Here is an 18,504-nt window from a genome sequence, read left to right on the forward strand (position 1 = left end):
ATTTTGAATCATGTACAAATATTGATTTGATACACTATCTATTCCAAGGATGTCCCACCCATGGACCGAGGGCCACATTTCCGTCGCTTAATGCTTGAGTGCGGCCCACTACTCATTCTCACTTCAAGTAGTAAAATTGTCACAATATCATAAAAACGTGTAGAACAGGTAAAATTTCAAATTTCGTTTTTCGGTTTCCATATATATAGTCCAATTTTATTAGGCTCAATCTATGAACAAATTTTCTCCCTTATCCTGATTTATAAGTTGTACAAATTTGATTTATGCAACAATTATATGGATATATATATATATATATAAATGACGTTATTGTATCGATGATTACAGTTTTGAAGCTCACATGACATCATCAATGACTCATCCGTTCAACACCAAATTTTAAATTAGACGTCTCCAAACCACACTTTTTTTTGGGATCTATCTATACCAATTTTTTTCCTTTGAGACTTGTCCTGACTGAACATCTATAAAGGATCAGCAAAAATCATAACGGTCTTAGAGTGGTCAATAATTTTCAAACCGGAAATCCAACACTATTATGTACCTGACTGGGGGTTCTGTAGGATTATATATATATATAAATACTTTTTTTTTTAGGGGGGGAAGTAGACTTGGTTTTTAATCGAAAGATTACACATAAAATTTAAAAATCCACAGAACTATTCTTAAAAACTTTCAAAAATTCACTGCTCTTCACGTAAGAATTAAATTTTTGGAAAAAAAATCAAAAATGCATATTTGTTGATAAAATACATTTTTTGGAAAAAAAAATCAAACATCTAATAAAAAATATTAAACCTTTCGAAAAAACTGTCAATTATTAAATTTTTCGAAGAAAAATTTCTGAAATCCATCACTATTTGCTGACAATTATTTTTTTTTTGAAATTTTTTTGAAAAATCGATGACTTTACAAAAAAAAAAAATTATTTACAAAAAAAATAAAAAAAAAATAATAATCTTTTCGAAAGAAAAAAATCAAATATTATATTTTATGGACTAAAATTTCAAAAATCCATAGCTATACAGAAAGAATTAATATTTTTAGAAAAAAAATAGAAAAAAAAATAAATCAAATATTACATTTTCTAGTGAAAAGCTATAATTCCTTAATTTGCCCCCCCTCTGCCCCTACTAATAATTAGAGTCCAGTATAGGATGTTTCAAATCAAAAAATGTATGTAATAAAGTTTAAGTATATTATTAGAAGATTTATTTACATTTGTAGAGCACTCAATTTTGAAATAAAAAAGTAATACTTATTGTATGTTTATTCCTCAGACATTGTGAATATACTTTATACGCGTTCCTACAAAAAAATGAAAGTCAAATACGTTACATACGTGGGGAAGAAGACAAGGCGTGTAAGAGAGTTGCAAGCTGATTACATTTTATAAAACTAATATATCTGTTTAGGTTAAATATTAATTCTATTCATGATGGTGATGTGTGTCTGTGATTACAACTGAAATAAATAACATCGAAAAATATATTCTGTGGCAAGCATTACAAATTTTCCATATTCATGAGAGGTAAGATGGGGATTTTCTCGACTGTAAATTGACTAAGTTCTTCTCTCTTAATGAGTATTATTTATTTTTCTAAAGAGGGAAAACAGATGATGTATTTAAATGAAATATCGAAAGTTTTAGCTATGAAATATAAATAAAGATGAATTATGTACGAGATGTTTTAAAAAAGAAATGTGACTATTCAAATTTCGCAGACATGGTTAGTCTGGTATGCTCGATCTTTTTATCATTTATTTGAGTACACTCGCCACGAAATATATATTCACCGTGACAGCTATTTAATATCCTTAGTTTGTTTCTGAAAGGCATAACTATTGCTAGTTTAAAACTTGTTTAAAACAAGCGTAAAAATTGAAATGAAGTGCTCCAAAACACTTTAAATGTTGACAGTGGCATACGGTAAAATTGTTGTGACTAAAAAAATGTTTACAAGTGGTACACAACTCTTCCAAGATGGCCCGGGAGATGCCACTGACAAGCCTTGCTCTGGACGCCAAAGTACGTCAACAACAAATGAAAACCGTCGAATCACTATCTAAGAAGTTGTTAAAGATATCGGTTGTGAGCGAAGTTTGTTCCGAAACGGCCTAATTTTGACCAAAATAATTGTCTAGATTGTTTGGTTAAAAACAATACCACAATCATGCCTCAGCCACCATATTCACCGGATTTGACCCCATGTGACTTTTTCTTGTTCCCAAAGCTGAAGAGACCTCTGAAATGAAAAAGATTTGCAACGATTGAGGAAATAAAAACTGCAATGTTGGAAGAGTTAAAGGCTATACCGAAAAGTGCTTATGAGAAGTGCTTCGAGGATTGGAAAAAAGTTGGTACAAGTGTAGTATATCTCAGGGGGATTAATTTGAAGGGGAGAGTAAAAATATTGATGAATGAATTAATATTTTTTTCATAGAAATAGAAAGTCACCTTACTTTTTGAAGACACATTGTATATTCAATACCAAAACAAACCATGAGAACTTACTAAAAAGTATATATATATGACTAATTTATCATCAATGAATCAATTTTTCGCACGTCTAATATACAGAAAAAGAATATTGAATAGAAATTGAGAAATTAGTTTATAGATAGATAAATAAGATATTGATGATCATTTCATTTAAAGAGTAAGCCAAAGTTTTCTTTTAAAAAAAAGAAAACACTTTCATCTCCCATTTCACTTGATACCAAGATTAGCAAATAAAAAAAGGACAATAATTAATTTAAAAGAAGAGGTCATGTGAACAAATAAAAAAACTTATTTAGCTAATTATGAATTAGACTCCAATACATGTATAATTTTTTTAAAATCAAAATATACAACAAAGGATGTGGATGGAGTTTAGTACTTCTTCACCACTTGATTGTTGAGTCAAAACTTAAATAATGGAACCATCATCCATGTACAAAACGTTATTAGTGTCATTTCCGTAATTTTTTATCTATCAAGAACAAAACGAATTAGCTTTTGGAACAACAGCTAATTCGGCACGATTACAATGTATAAGCTGTTTTAAAGGATTGCTTTGCTTGATTCTAAAATGAAAAACTTGACCATGTTGTCCCACTGCCTTAAGAGTCATTCGTTCTAACTCTTCCGACTCATTTTTCTTGCAAGGACGTCTGCATGATTATATGTGTATCTTTTTGGGGCTTAGTTTCTGGATGCCTTGGTCCTTGGAGTTAGGAGGTCTTCCCCTTGACATGTACCCAAAAGGTGTAGTCATGAGAGTTTGTATCAGGGGTGTTGGGTGGCCAAAAGTGTCAAGCAAGAGTTCAAAATAACTCAAAAAACTCATTGATAAGATCTTGAAACGGAGGATATGGATTTTTTTCATTGCTGGTGTCAAACGTAGCCTCTCCACCCTCACAAGGTTCTTCCTACCCACTTTTTTATAGCTCTCTGGACAGTCTGTTGTGAAACCCAGATATTTCTTAGATGGGCCCTGATGGACATTTTTGACAGAGCCCTTCTTTCTCTCCAACGTTTCGGACTTGCTGATCACGTAGGCTGTAGTCCTGGAGACGCTCAACTGCTTGGAGTGCACTAATGAAAATTCGTCGATCACGTTCAAGTGTCATTTTTTCGACTTGTACGTATAATGAAGAGTTCAGTTCAGGTTTGTTTTGTTTTAATACATTGAAATATTTATTATTTTAAATCACTCAACCTTCATTAATTAATGAATTAGTAAGTGTTCAGATTTCAATGGACCATCCGGTATAGCCTATACTATGGGATATAAAATTGTATAAATTTACTCAAATTTATATTTTTATGATTTTGGCACAATTTTTAATATGATTTAAAAAATATTAATAGAAACAACCAACCTAATTATAGTTCCTGACACTCAAAGTAAAAAGTTTGTAGTGCTTTTTATATAATTTGTTTCAATAAAATAAATAATATAATATCAGGATCCATATTGATTTTTTCTACAGACATGAATTAAATTCTTACAAAAATTACTTTTTCTAAAGTAGCTCAGATGGAACACATAGAAAACAAATTAAATTAATATATATGTTAGAGCACCTTCGACTTCTCTACTTTCTTTCTTTATCGTTTGGGCAGAACGTTGATTAATTAATAATATATATGCTGTTAATATAAATTATATTCTATTGTTATCACACGGGAGTCAAATTGCACATTGATAAATATACTAACTAATGCACAAGAAATGAAGAGAATACCTTTTAATGTTCCTCCAATCACAACCCAGTGCTGCCATACATATATATAAACCCTACCCTACAAAACACTCACTCGTTTACGAGTGAACATACACTCCGGGATGAGCAACTCTTTAGTTATCATCAGCAGGCAATAAACGATATTGACCACATACGTCTTCCATCTGGCTGGCTCGGATTGCAACCAGTGCTAGTCCAAGCATGAACTTTATCAACCTGATAAGGAATTAATGGTAAAAAGTGATCAATGATTTTTGGAGACAAAACTCCCGCTTTGCTTGTTCATGCAATCCCTGGCCAGTGGTAAAATAAATGATTACATAGCTATTTCATAGGTTCATCAATGATCCTACTTTTAAAAGTCTCTTTTTTAAACTGAGTTAGACTGTTGAGTAGTCAACAAAGAAGGAGTGATCAGTTTTAGACTTATTGTTCCTCTCTTGACGAGCTAATAAATACCTTAAATGGTACGCCTGGACACACGCCCAAAAGGTTCAGAAGTGGTTGGAGGACAATTTGTGTTTTTGGCCAAAGAAAATATGGCCTCCAACTTACCAGATGCTAACCCATTGGACTTCACTTTTTGGGTGCATGTAGAGTCCAGGGCCTCCACCGTATATAATCCAAATATCAACAACCTCAAGGACACTGTCAATCAGAACGGGGATGCCATATCTATGGACTATATTCGCAATGGGTGCAAGACTTTCCGTGGCTGCCTGAAAGCCATCATTGGGGGCTACATCGATGATTAGGTAGCCAAAACATCATATAAGTTATTTTTATTTTATAAACATACCATATTACAACCATATGCATTTCGGCGCACCCGGTACATTAGACTGGTGCATTTCTAACATTCTTTTGGAATATTTGAGCTCTCATAGTATTTGTGTAAAAAAGGATGACTGACAAATTTAGAATAATATAAAAAACTTTTAAAGGTGTCTCAACACCCTTCAAGTTCTGAAAATTGACGTTTTTTTCGAAAATGTTGTCTTCTTCTTTTGATATCATCCTAACACAAGCAGAGATGACTAAATGCATTTTATAACTTTATTTTATATAATTAAATTATATTTAAGAAATATGTTCTTTGTTCTTAATTAGTATTTTTGATTTTTAACAGAATGGATATTTTTTTAACTTATTAGTCATAGCGCGCATTATCTCTCTTTATTTTTTTTTTAAAATCAAACAGCAATATTGCCAAAACACTATGAGTAAAATATGCACAATATTATCAAAGGGGCTTTGATCTTTCTTTAAAGGTTTTTATTTGCCCCTTTTGTTAAAGTAAGTCAACTAATCTCTTTAAAAAATTCAAAAAATTATTTTCTTAGATGATCTTTTATTTATTTATTTTTGAAAAATGAAACAAAAAATTAACAAAATTAAATATCATTAAAATAATAGGGGTTTTGTTAATATTGAAACAATTTCTAATGTAGTCTTCGCTTCATATATACTTTTTTTAAATCGGGATATCTCTTTAGATGGTCCTGGATTACTTGTAATGAGTAATGTTTCTACTCTTCATTATTAGTAATTATGGAGTTGCTCTCTTATTTGTGAGCAACCTCTTTCAGCCAAATCATCTTCACATGCTAAGTTGTTAATGATCGAACATACCGACTTTATAGTCATCTCTTGAATTCCAAGTTTCATGGTTAGACTGATGGAAATTATTCGTTATTCCTGAACATGTAAAAAAGTTCAATATGTTCTTTGAAACACATTTACTTAATGATAGTTTCCCAATATTTTTAAGTCTACTTTTATTCATTTTGAAATATTTGATGGATTAATGGATCCTTCTTAATTGATAATTGCTTTGGTTATTGTTCATTTATCTTGAGATGATACTTTTGGGTCAAAAAATGACAACGTTATATTTTGTTTGTTTAAGTACCAAAGGTGCCTGGATTTTATTTTTTTGTTGTTGCAGCTTCTGAAATAGCTGGATTTGTATTTACAAAAAGTTTTCAAGCTGAACAGAAATTATAAGTCATGGCGAGGGGAAGATATAGCATCAAGGGCTGTGAGCGAAGCTCTGATATATATTTAAAAAAAACATAGAAATACAAAATTCCTCTTATTTCATTAGCCGTAAGTTTGAATTTATCTCGAAACATGTCAATCTTGAGAGCGCCGACAATCCCTTATTCATCCAACGAAGATAGTACATAGCTCTTGGTATGCAATCGACAATTTATTTTCTATGTCAGGTCCTTCAACAATTAGCTATCCTAATGTAGAGTTAAGGAAAATTAAGGACCACATTTATTTTCAAGCTATTGTATATTTTCTCTTTCACATGTACGTGTGCCTTCCGTATCGATAATCTGCTGATTTTGAAGTCTTTAATGATGTTTCCAATAATTTAACAGCTAATGCAAGTAATTAAGTTGCATTTGGATCAAATAGTCTGTTCTGTCTATTGATCCTGTCAATTCAGGAATTAAAATATTTTTAATTCTCTTGGTTTTAAAAAAAATGTGTAATGCACTGGATAATCATTATTACTATCTTTCAATGTACTTTCTACGTGACTATCATGTTAAACAATCAATTCCTTATGTGAGTGCATATTATTAGTTTTTTTGTAGCCTTTTGGATTCCGCATCTTACCTCTCCACTGTTTTCGTTACTTTTTTAGAGTGGGCTTTATCTACGACGCCTATATGTGTGGCCATAACATAAAAGCAAGCTGGGATACTTCTTCTCAATATTGCGACAGTATGATAAACATACCCGTTGATATGAGCACTATAATTTATATTAACTCAAAAAGTGGGAGCCGCGGTTTTTAAGGTTAACTTAAAAAAAAAAAAATTATAGTGGTAATAGCACCTAAATAATTTTTTAGAAAGATATGAAGATACATCAATATATGTCTATTGCAAATATCCTGTTCATTACATTCTCCATATTCCAATTTAAAAAAAAACCCATGTTAATCAAAAATAGATAAGATACAAAGTTGAAAAATCCCCAAATTTTTCATAAATACCCATATACAGAGTGAAATTTAAATATATCATACAAGTTATAATTGAAAAAAAAAAATTGGGGTGTGTCAGATATAATTTCCTTCTTCTCTACACTTTTAAGGGTACACACTAAACCTGATAAAAATTGGATACTTGGTAACACTGATCATAAAAGATACTATGCCAAAAACGAGAAAGAGATTAGCTTGTTAACAGCATGCCTCACCAACTGCAATGGATTATAGTGATGACGTCAAAATTCGCTTTAAAGTTCAAATACCTCACGATCAAATTGACTCTGAACTTGTATATAATATGTTCATGTAAAAAATTAAAGAAATATCGATCATATTAATAACTTGTTAGACAGTTTGTCAGTGATTTAATATTGTATTTGACTCTTTACAAAATCCTGTTCGGGGTTTCATTGAAGTAAAAACTTATAATGTGTTTTTTTCTGTTTCATCAAAAAATCTCAGCTTGCTTTTATGTTATTGCCACACGTATACACTCGACGTCCTTTTCTCTCTACGCCAAAAGAAAGTCTCTATCTTGGGGATTTTTTGATGAGAATGAGTTCATCTTTATGTGCAATGTCGAACATTTCTTTTTTGGTTTACTCTTAAAGGCATTTATATCTGATTGATGAGTCTTAGATACTCGATTTTTATCCTATTTATTCTTATACCATTCACAATAGAAATTTTCCAGCAGTATATTATATAAGATATTTAGGACAAATAGGAATTCCTGCATTATGTCAAAAAATATTACATCCAATATTAATTTTGAATTACTATCACTAATGATTTTTTTTAATGTTACATGATGATACAAAAAACAAAGCAAACCATATTTCCCTGATTACAACTTTACGCCAGTTATTTGGGCTTCTTGGTATCCAAGTAACTGGAAATCTTGGCTTGACTCCATGTCGCTTATGCGATTACTTCGATGTTTAAATTTAACTGTTTTAAATTTGTTAAGTCGTAATATAACAAATAAAAAAAATATATCAGGGTAATATGCAAAAGTACTTTAACAATCAATCAATGTTGTAGTTATTACTTAATCATCCAATATAAATCAAAGATCAATGTCCTTCTCTTAATATTGGGTAGTTATACCTTACAGATTTGGCTATTTGATTAAAAAAAAAAAGATAGATACTGCGCAATGTGAGTAATGGGTTGAAAATATCCTTGATTTATTTTCCGTTTAATATCAAACAAAGTAATTAAAGAACAAAGTAATACAAATATTTATTAAAGATAAAATACTTTAGTAAAAAAGTTATAAAGCACATTTAATCATATCTGCTAGTGATTGGAAGGTAATAAAAGAACAAGACATTTTTTTTCAATTTTCAAAACTTTAAGGGCGTTGGGCAACTTTTAAAACATTTATCAAATTGTTCAAAATTGTCAGTCATCGTTATTTAGCCAAATGTGTATTTTAAGACTGAATTGCTGAATTTTATTTTTCTATGTTAGCAAAGAGATAGTAAAGTATTTACTGGCTAGATTTGTAGATTAATTGGTTTATCCGTTAGCTAGTTTACACAAAAGAACAAAACTGTCCATCTATACACGTTTTATATTAATATTACGTTAGGAAAAAGTTATTTTTGTATTTTTGCTTTATTTCAATACTTTATAAGAAGTGATGCAATCATTTAATTTAAGCCAAGTAGGCCCCGTTCTGTTCAATAAGGAAAATCAAAATTCATCATGCCCTTCTCGTATAATCACTTGCCCCTATTGGCTAAAAACTCGGACAATACATTTTTGATAGGCCTATAATGAGGCCAAATTTGTACCCTTCAGTACGTTGACCATTTACAAGAACAGCTTGTAGTCACTTGGTGCAAGGTTCGGACTGTAGGCTGGATGCATAAGAACTTCTTATCCGACATCCCAGAGATTATGGCCCATCATCAAATATGTCTGGCGTTGTCTTACCGAAACCCGATTCCTCTCTTTCTCGAGTTTCTTTTTGTATTCAATCTTCTGCAAATGGTTCCAAACGATTTTATGATCAATGCTTAGGTCCCGGGCGATGTTAAGACTGCTAACAAGATGGTCAATCTCGTAATTTTCCATAATTTAATCAACATTTTCAACGACAGGCCTGCCACTGTGTGGCGCAACATTCATTTCCACTACACTAAGACAAAATCACTCGAACCACTGAAAGAGTATTGGGATTGTATACATTGCAAATTTCATGGTAGCTTTTGACTATTTATCCTCATTCAGGCAGTACAAATGTAAAATATGGTAAGTTTATTCCTTTGAGACCTCCATTCTCGACGCACGATAATTCACGAGTGAAACAACCAATGGTAGTAGTCAATGGTAAGATATACTTAGTTAAAAAAGGGCAGGAAATATTATCATTATTTTTTCCCCAACCTATCATATTAATTTTTATTAGACGAACCCGTATTATATGTTTTATTTCGAATTATTCTAGTATTTATATACAAAAAATACTAAGACAAACTCGCTAATCCTCTTCCTAATCCTCTTTTTTAAGTCGTATTTATTATATGTACGTTCTTCCTCTTTCTGTTAGTACAATTATTGATTTTTTGGATTTATAATTGTTATGGTGCATTTTCGAATAGACAATCTATATCTTAAAAAAACTTTAAGACTCGGGGAATCGATCTTGTTTTATGAATAAAATCAACATATTAGTGAAAAAACAAATTTCCTTCCAGAGCCTAGGAATCTGGTCTGATCAGAATGAAACATAACTCTAGGTACGTAATCAGAATTTTGAACAACTTTTATTTTATGTCGAAGGCCTTTAATTATCTCCACTTTTGAAATAAGTACCCTAGTTGTGGGGTTTTTTTCTATTTAAAACGTCCATTAACATATTTTTTTTTGGCATACTACAACCAAAAATTTAATAATAATCATTAAAATCCGGGCATTAAAAAAAGTTCAAATTGTGTTAGATAGATATCATTACTTAATTATATCATTTATGGAATTATTTTTTTTAATCATCATTCTGTATTAATTCTTGTTGATAATCCATCCATAAAATAATTATATTTTGAAATCACAAATATTCTTACGCAATAGAGTGAAAATTCATAAAAATACACATGTTATAGACAATGTTAGTTTTTATGTTCAAATTCATAAAAAAAAAGGCTCCTCTATGATGAAACATAAAATTAATAACAACGTTTTAAGTATCTGAAGAAAATCAGTTTGTTTTCCTCTTCCATTTAATACAATTTCCCTTAAAAATTGATTTGTGTGTATCTTGGTGTCTTTGTTAAAGTATTTTCGATATCTTGATTGGACTTGAGCTTTAATGAGGCCACTGATTGATCGCTTTATATTATTTATGCGTTTTTATTTGCGGTCATATATATATACAAATATAATATTATATTATAGGAGATATTTTAACGAATCATATATGGAAATTTTTCAAAAATCAGAAGATGATAAGTAGTAACTATTATTAGTAGTAAATGGAAAAGTTTTGAGCTTGTATAAACCATAAAACAGAAACATAATACAATATTTATTTACAATCCTAAGCATTATCAATATCAATTAATCATCAATAATTATACATGTATAGGATATAAACGACGTATAAAATTACAACTTGTATCAAATTCACAAGACAATTTTAATAAGATGAATAATTCAATTCATGACACAATTTCTTCAAAAATAAATCATACATTTTTTTGTTTCGATTGACCAGTTTTTCTCTCAAATATATGTAATTGTATTTGTTACAACTAAGTATTACGGCTATTTGAAAGCAAATCATGAGGATTGAAAGGTTGAAAGATTTTTTTAAAAGGAAAAGTTGCGTTGTTTTAATAACTTTCTAATATATTTATATATTGCTCGTGATGGGATTGTTTTGTCCTTTTAGGAACCGGGTATGTAAAGGTAATTGAACTTTGGGATCGGTTGAAGCCGGGTATTTAATACTCCTGAGTAATTTGTAGCTATATAGTGAGAGATTTAAATATGGTAATAAAAAAAATCGAAAATTAAAGTTGTCAACATGACAATTTGAGAAATGTTTGGAAAGGGAGCCGCTTACCTGCTATGATGTTTCATTTGATTAGCTTTGGGCATCTTGTAGATGAAGGAAACAAACACAAAACCCACTCCGTATCTAACATTGATATAGGAAGGAGTTACAGCGAGTTCAATCAACATTTGTACTCCGAGTCCATCAAGGTTCTTACACTTATAAACTCCTCCGTAAATCTTCCGAGTTACTCTTCGTTTTTCAATAAATAATTATTTTTTTATACTTATTGTTCTCTCTTGCAGAATAAAATAATATAATGATAGCTTTTTCTAAATAAAAACAATGTTTAGGTGGTAATTATAAAAAAAGTGTGATGTTTAAATTTAATATTGTTTTTACTTCTGTATATAAAGGGTCGTCATCCAGGTAAATCCGGCCTACTATTAACTGCATACTGATTTATAAGCAAAGCAAGTAGAAATTTGAAATTTTATTTACAAGTTCTAATAATACAAAAGAAAAAATTATTCAAGGTGTCTGCCATTTTTGCCAATCATTCGCTCGATACGAGGCCTAAAGGATTTGCAGACCTTGATCACGTCCGTGGGTGATACGTTGTCCCAGTACTGGATCGGGGAGTCCTTTAAAGAGTCGATGCTGTTGTGTGAATTGACAGAGACATTTCTCTCTAACTCCCCTTACAATAAGTAATCCATACGATTCATATGTTGCCGGCCATGAGTCATCATATGAATGAAATAGTTGCCATGTTAGGTTTAGATTTACAAAATTGTATCTTGTGACCTATTATAAATTATTTGTATGAAATGATTATCTTAATTTTTGTATATATTTTTTTTTGCTGTGACGATATAATTGAAGTTTAACCACCATTTAGGTATAGAAATAAATTGACCTAGATTAAATACTCAACGAACATAACTTATTCACATTTCCTTATTGGTTTATTGTTGGATTATTAAAAAATTACATATAAATTTAAACACAAAACAAAAATAAAAATAAATTAATGTTTGGTTCGTCTTACCAGTTACATTCTTTCTTCAAAAATATAATTTCCCAAATGGCTACAATTCCTTTACAATATAAACCTCACAATAGATTTAAGTAAATAAATAGTTTATAAAATAAATATTTATTTTATTCGATATTCATTATTTAATGTTATTTTCCTTTGCATACTTAAAATTTAGGCTTAATTTTTTATGTATTAATAATTTCAATAGAACTAACTTACGCCCTATTTCAATTTTCTAAACAAAGAAAATAATGGTAGTATTTTTTAACAAAGTTAGAAATGACGTAGAATACGTAGATTAAAAGGGGAAAAAAGAACATATTGACATGGATGAATAAATGCCATTTGTTGAAGATCCAAAATGTAGAAGTAACTCTCAAGAAATTGTTTTCTAATTTCAAATTATTAAAAATTTCGTTCCATCAGAAAAAATACTCGTCCAAAAATTTCTGCCAATTTTACTACTACATTTGTGGGCATCCACTCTTTTTTTGAGGACATGAAATTGAATTTAGTAGATGTTTTGATGACAATTTCTACTAAATCTTCCACACATTTATTTTTTGTTGGTTATAATAAGATTTGGAACTTACACCGACCCTACGGTTTGGCATAAAATTAAGAATGGGTTTCATAAAAAAAGTTTATAGAAACTTCATCAAATACACCACAAATAACCATGTATATTTTTAGACGAGTATTTCTGTCCTCCAAAAGAAATAAAGAACTATTACATATTCACCTTCAAATCTACTTCTCCTGGAATGATACACGTAAAAAAAATGGTCCGACAGTTCAGAAACTCTTATTGTTCAACTAATTAAAATATGGAATTTCGTCAAGTCTCTCTCGATTCCTGAAGAGTATATTATAAGGACAAAAAAGCTTATCAGAGGAAACATCTTATGAAGAATGTCTTTCCTTTGCTTTCTTGTAATAAAAAGAAACAACTTTTTTTATAAATCTATAAGGAGTATCAATTCAGCTTAGTATCGTTTTAAATGCTTCAATACCCCAGTACCATTATACAAGGAGTACTTGAATATCTGGAATTGAAAGAAAAAGCGTGTGCGGCCAAGGAGAGGGAAACTTTTTCTTCATATCATATTACATTTGATATAATTTAGAACATCTATTATTTATAGTAGAACAAATTATATGAATAAAATGAGCCTCATAAAATAATTAAATAAAATTAGATAAATAATTTTATTATGATGAAATACTTAATTAAGGGACACCGATAGGAAGTTCAAAATATATATAATAGTCTGCAAATTGAGAGCCAGTTCAACTCAAAGAAGCTTGGAGCTTAATAATTTTTCTTTTCATGGTACTTTCTTTAGATAAGGTTATTTTCTTGCTATGTGAGCGTATTGTATCATTAGTACAAGTGGTAATATTCTTGCAAATTATGTTAAAGAGCACTTGTATGGTCTTTTTAAGGAGATTTATCCACGCGTATCCTTCTTTTCACTTCGTATTCATGATTATCTCAATAGCCACCTCTGAGGTATGAAGCATCCCCTCTATGAAAGTTTCAACAAATGATGTTCTTGGACTTGATATTTTAAAGAAATTATCCCTTTCCTTGTCATGGTTGTGGATGAATTCGAAAAAGGAATATGAAAAGGATAGAAAAAGAAGGTCAGATTTTGCTGAGAGTCTACCTTTTTTTTATGACTGAGATGAATTTATTTAGTTCAACTTTTTCCTCATCCGATCCTTGTTGAAACTGATTTGACAGAATGAGAGTCTTTAAAAACTAAGGATGCCCTACATGATGCAAGATCAACATTTTTACCCAAAGAAAGGGCAATATATCCAACGACGAAGTATAAAGTGTTGCTCTCTCCATTGACTGTAACCGTCTTATGTTCAAAAGGCTTCCAGTTGGCGAAAATATATCTGTATGAGAACTGACCTCTACAAATTTTGTTATACTGGAAATGTCTATATTAGAAAATTTCACCAATCATAACACTATTTTTTTTTGCTTTCTAAAATTTTACGACCGCTAATATAGTAATTGCCAATACTTATTTGAAGATACCATCCCAATCTTCTCTCAATTGAATCAGACTGAAACATCGCTAGTAGAACGTTATTGAATTCTCCCGTTCCCAGAAGGTACTCACTACTCAGCTATTTCTGTAATTGCCAACGATGTATGCTTGACATTAAGAAATGTTTCGTTCGTCAATCCTTGTTATCCATTACTCCCCCCAGTCATCCAATAATATTGCAAACTATCGAAGAAACATCAAAGTCAATCCGTTTTGTTTAGAGATAGGCTCTCCATGATCGTCCATCTTTTTCCTTCCATATTACTTAGTTTTAACATTGAGTATCTTCCAGTAATTTCTTACAAACTCAACGAACTCATCAGTTTAAAGGAACTCGGAATTCTCGCTGGTGTAGAATTTGGGGGCTCTAATCGTTGAATCATGAAAATTTGAATCTGCGAATTTTACATTGGTATTCTCGATTTCTGTAGAATTTAGTGCCTTAAAAGAAAATTTGTGAGCTAATTTCACTTTCAAATTTGATTCCATGGAATGTATTTTCTGGATGTGGGCAAAGTTGGACGTAGAAGAGGAGATCCAGAGATGTAAATATTTGGACACAAAAAATAGACATAGACACTGCGTGTATAATTTTCTGTCTCTATAATTTTCTATTTAATGTATGGTTGTCAACAGACAATGCAATGGCATTAAATCCCATTTCCCCGAGAGACACTTCATGATTGAGTTATAATGATGAAACAAGAATTCAGTAGTCAAATTTGCTACGGGTATAAGGGTAACTACGTCTATATACTTTCCTCCAGCTGACTTGATCATAAAGGTGAGAACGGTTTCTGTGGCCTGATTGTTTTCAAGTCCAAAAAAATTGCTTTTCACAAATTCTACCCTCTGTGCTGAGCAAATGCCACTTTAAAGGAGAGTTAATCTTCCCCTTCGAGACTGGCTAAAATATCTCAGCCTTTACCATCTGTATGGATTATTTTGTAACCATTGGAGTTTTCAATAAAATGAATTCAGAAGAAAACTTGTCATATATATGTTTAGCGGATGGAACAATCTTTTCATTAAACATTTTCTTCTCCAATGCTTCATATCTACTATTTTGAAACTGTGGTCTCCGGCTGCTAGTGGATGCTCTCGTTGATCTGGAGGTTGATGGCGTTGATGAAAGATAGCTTGGGAAATTCGGCCGTTTGGATGGTATAGCATCCCTTTATAAGCATCTGAAAGATTAAACAAATATACTGAAATATTTATAGTTATTTAAAAAAAAAGACCATACTAAGAAAGAGTATATCAATTAATTTAGTGAAAAATGTGCTATTTTAGCTGAAGTACTCTACCTTCCTGGCGTTTTCTATCTTACCTCATCTATCTTGCGAATACACGTATAAGTGTATATATACATAGGTGTAAAAAATCCAAAAATGAAATTTCTTGGTAGAAAAAAAATTAAAAATCAACAGTTTATCACAAATTTTTTTTTTTTTTTTAAATTTCAAAAATTAAATACTTTTGAAAAATTTCAAAAATTACATTTTCTAATAAGAATAAAAAAATCCTTAAATTGGGGGCGGGAAGCTAAAGCCCCTCCAGCCATCCCCCTGTGGACGCCCCTGACTGTTGAAACATTCCTTTCTTAATATCAAAGAAAGAATTTCATACCTTTATACAAACCTAGTCAAAGTCATGACTAGGTATGAATAAGGTGTCACAAGTCAATGATCATTTCGAAATACACTCATGATTCTGAATCAGTGGCTCCTTATTAACACTTCTTTACGAATTCCCTATTATCCATTTTTCTTCTTCTTCAGGTCTACAGCTGAGATACAACAGTAAAGGCAAAAGGAAATGTTCAAAATTTTGATATAACAACATTAACAGGCACTGATTGTGTCGTGTAGCAAAATATCAAAGAAACAAAATGTTTGTAGCATATATACTGGTCATGCGAACAACACAACTGTCCTGATGCCTCTTTCCTTAGAGTTTCTTTTAGTCATAAGACAATTTAAAAAAAAATCCTGATGCACATACGATTCTAGTAAAATTGCCAATGGTGATTCTGATTCTTTAATATTTTAAAAAATACCCTTGGTTTTTAAAATATTTGGTGAAAAAAAAATTAAAAAATTAAAATTTTTGAAATTAAATTTTTTAAAAATTTAATTTCAAATATTAAATTTAAAAAAAAATTTCAAATATACAATTTGATATTCAATTTTTTCTTCAAAAAGTTACAACTATACAAAAAAAGTGAATTTTTTTGAAATTTTTTTTCAAAAACCCATGATTATTCTCAAAAAATTTAATTTTTGAAAAAAAAATATCAAAATTACACCTCCATTCAAAATAAGTTAACAAATTACCAGCTTTTCTCTAAAAAAATACATTTTTTGGAAATAAATTTATTTTTTAAAATTTCAAAAAAAAAAATTATCAAATATTTAATTTTTCGGAGACAAATTTCAAAAATACTTGTTATTCACAGAAAATTAAATTAAATTTCAAATATTTAATTTTATAGTAAAAAGCAAAAATTCCTTCATTGGGAGGCAATTTTTTTTTTCATACCTGAGAAAAGTAATAAATAGGTAAATATCAATATAAATAAGAATTGGAATCGCAAATTGAACATAATTTTCCCGCTGCCGATTTTGATTCCAGAAAAAACACCCGATTTCGATTAATCATGCCATCACTAGTATCTTTAGCAAGGCCTACTAAAAAAAGTATAGTACATAGCTATTATAATTTTGAAAGTCCATAAATAATTGTAGTTAATACATATATTTATTTCTGATTGATAATACCTATAATTAAATAAAAAGTACATAATATTAGTAATTAAAATATGTACAGTGTTTGGGAAAAATAATGTTTGAGAGAGTAAATGAAAGGAATTTTAATGCACCTAATGAGAGACTATTTATATGTGAATAATGTGTACTTATAATGTATTTTTTGTATATTATGAATCTATCGAGTCTGAGGACACACAAACTTGCCGTTGCATTTCGATTTTATCGTTGTTGTTTTAAATAACGAGGTTTTCTTATACAAACAAGCGACACCTAATACAAAAATAAATAAGTTAGGTTTTTATACCAGTTCTCTAAGTCTAAAAATGTCGGAGTAAAACCAAATAAAGGCAATCTCCTCAGAGCCGTTTTCAGTACCGAAAAAGCAAAAGAGACAGTTTGCATCTCTATCTGAACTGCTTACAACATCAAGACGTCCATTACATCCTCATGGAACCAAAAAGAACCACAACTTGTGTATCAACTGTATGGCGGACTTCTGGCCTGCCTTCCCAATGTCCTCCTTCAGCCCTAAACTCAACCCCCTGGCCTTTGCAGTTTAGGGTGTCTTGGAAAAAAGTCTGCTACACATCTCATCCAAAGTTGAATTCGCTCAGAACTGCCTCCATGACATTGTGGTACGCCATGGACACGACCTTCCTCGTCATGAGCTGCTAATATATTCACCAGCGTGTTGAGACTGTTAGTACTTATGAAGTAAAACGTATTGAATAAAAAATGCAACCGAATGTATTGTTTATATATATCACAAATTATTTTTGAGTTGTCTCTTTCTTTGTAATGAAGTAATGCAAGGTAAGTTTTGAGTACTCACTCTGTATCAGACCAGTTTGTTTGTCAAGTTTTTTTTCGAATTTTCGTTTGATAAAAAAAATATTTATATATTTAATTTATTTCATTGAGGATATATTATTATAAAAATTCATAGAGAATAGAACGTTCTTGATAGTGTTGTTTTTCGGTCAGAAAGGCCTAGACTGTAATAGTTCCTTATAGTTTTAGTAAGATGGAACTAATTTGGTCAAGTTTGGTCTGACAAAAAAAAACTGTGCTTGATCGGTCACATTGGAAGAGACGGGAAGAGCAAATACTGCTGATTTAGATTAAGCAGGAGATGGGCTATCATCGACTCGAGCAGATATCCCAGAACGATCGTCTATGATGTTTTAAAGCCCCTGAACGAGCTTGAAACGTCATCAGGATGCCCTTAAGGCCTCATAGTGACAAGAAGAGAAAAAAATGACAATCCTGACAGGTCTAAAAAGGCAAGGCCTATGTCATGTCTCTCCGTAAAAAGAGTTGAAGGGCAGTATCGTGTGTGCAGCCAAAAAGCTGGA

The 18,504-nt window shown here is 30.7% G+C and overlaps 1 protein-coding gene across 2 annotated transcripts in view; it reads left to right on the forward strand.

The window, feature by feature from the left end:
• Positions 1 to 1,231: 1,231 nt before the first annotated feature.
• The window catches only part of LOC121115669 (sodium/hydrogen exchanger 1), a 38,604-nt gene continuing 21,331 nt past the window's right edge, over positions 1,232 to 18,504 (forward strand). Inside the window, exon 1 of one of the 2 annotated variants that reach the window (XR_011779712.1) lies at positions 1,232 to 1,552. The gene's annotated coding sequence lies outside the window, so the exon portion shown is untranslated. The remainder of the gene's footprint in view (positions 1,553 to 18,504) is intronic. The other variant, XM_040709772.2, reaches the window with a different exon arrangement.

The sequence above is a fragment of the Lepeophtheirus salmonis genome, chromosome 4, assembly GCF_016086655.4.
Source record: "Lepeophtheirus salmonis chromosome 4, UVic_Lsal_1.4, whole genome shotgun sequence".
NCBI classification, from domain to species: Eukaryota; Metazoa; Arthropoda; class Copepoda; order Siphonostomatoida; family Caligidae; genus Lepeophtheirus; species Lepeophtheirus salmonis.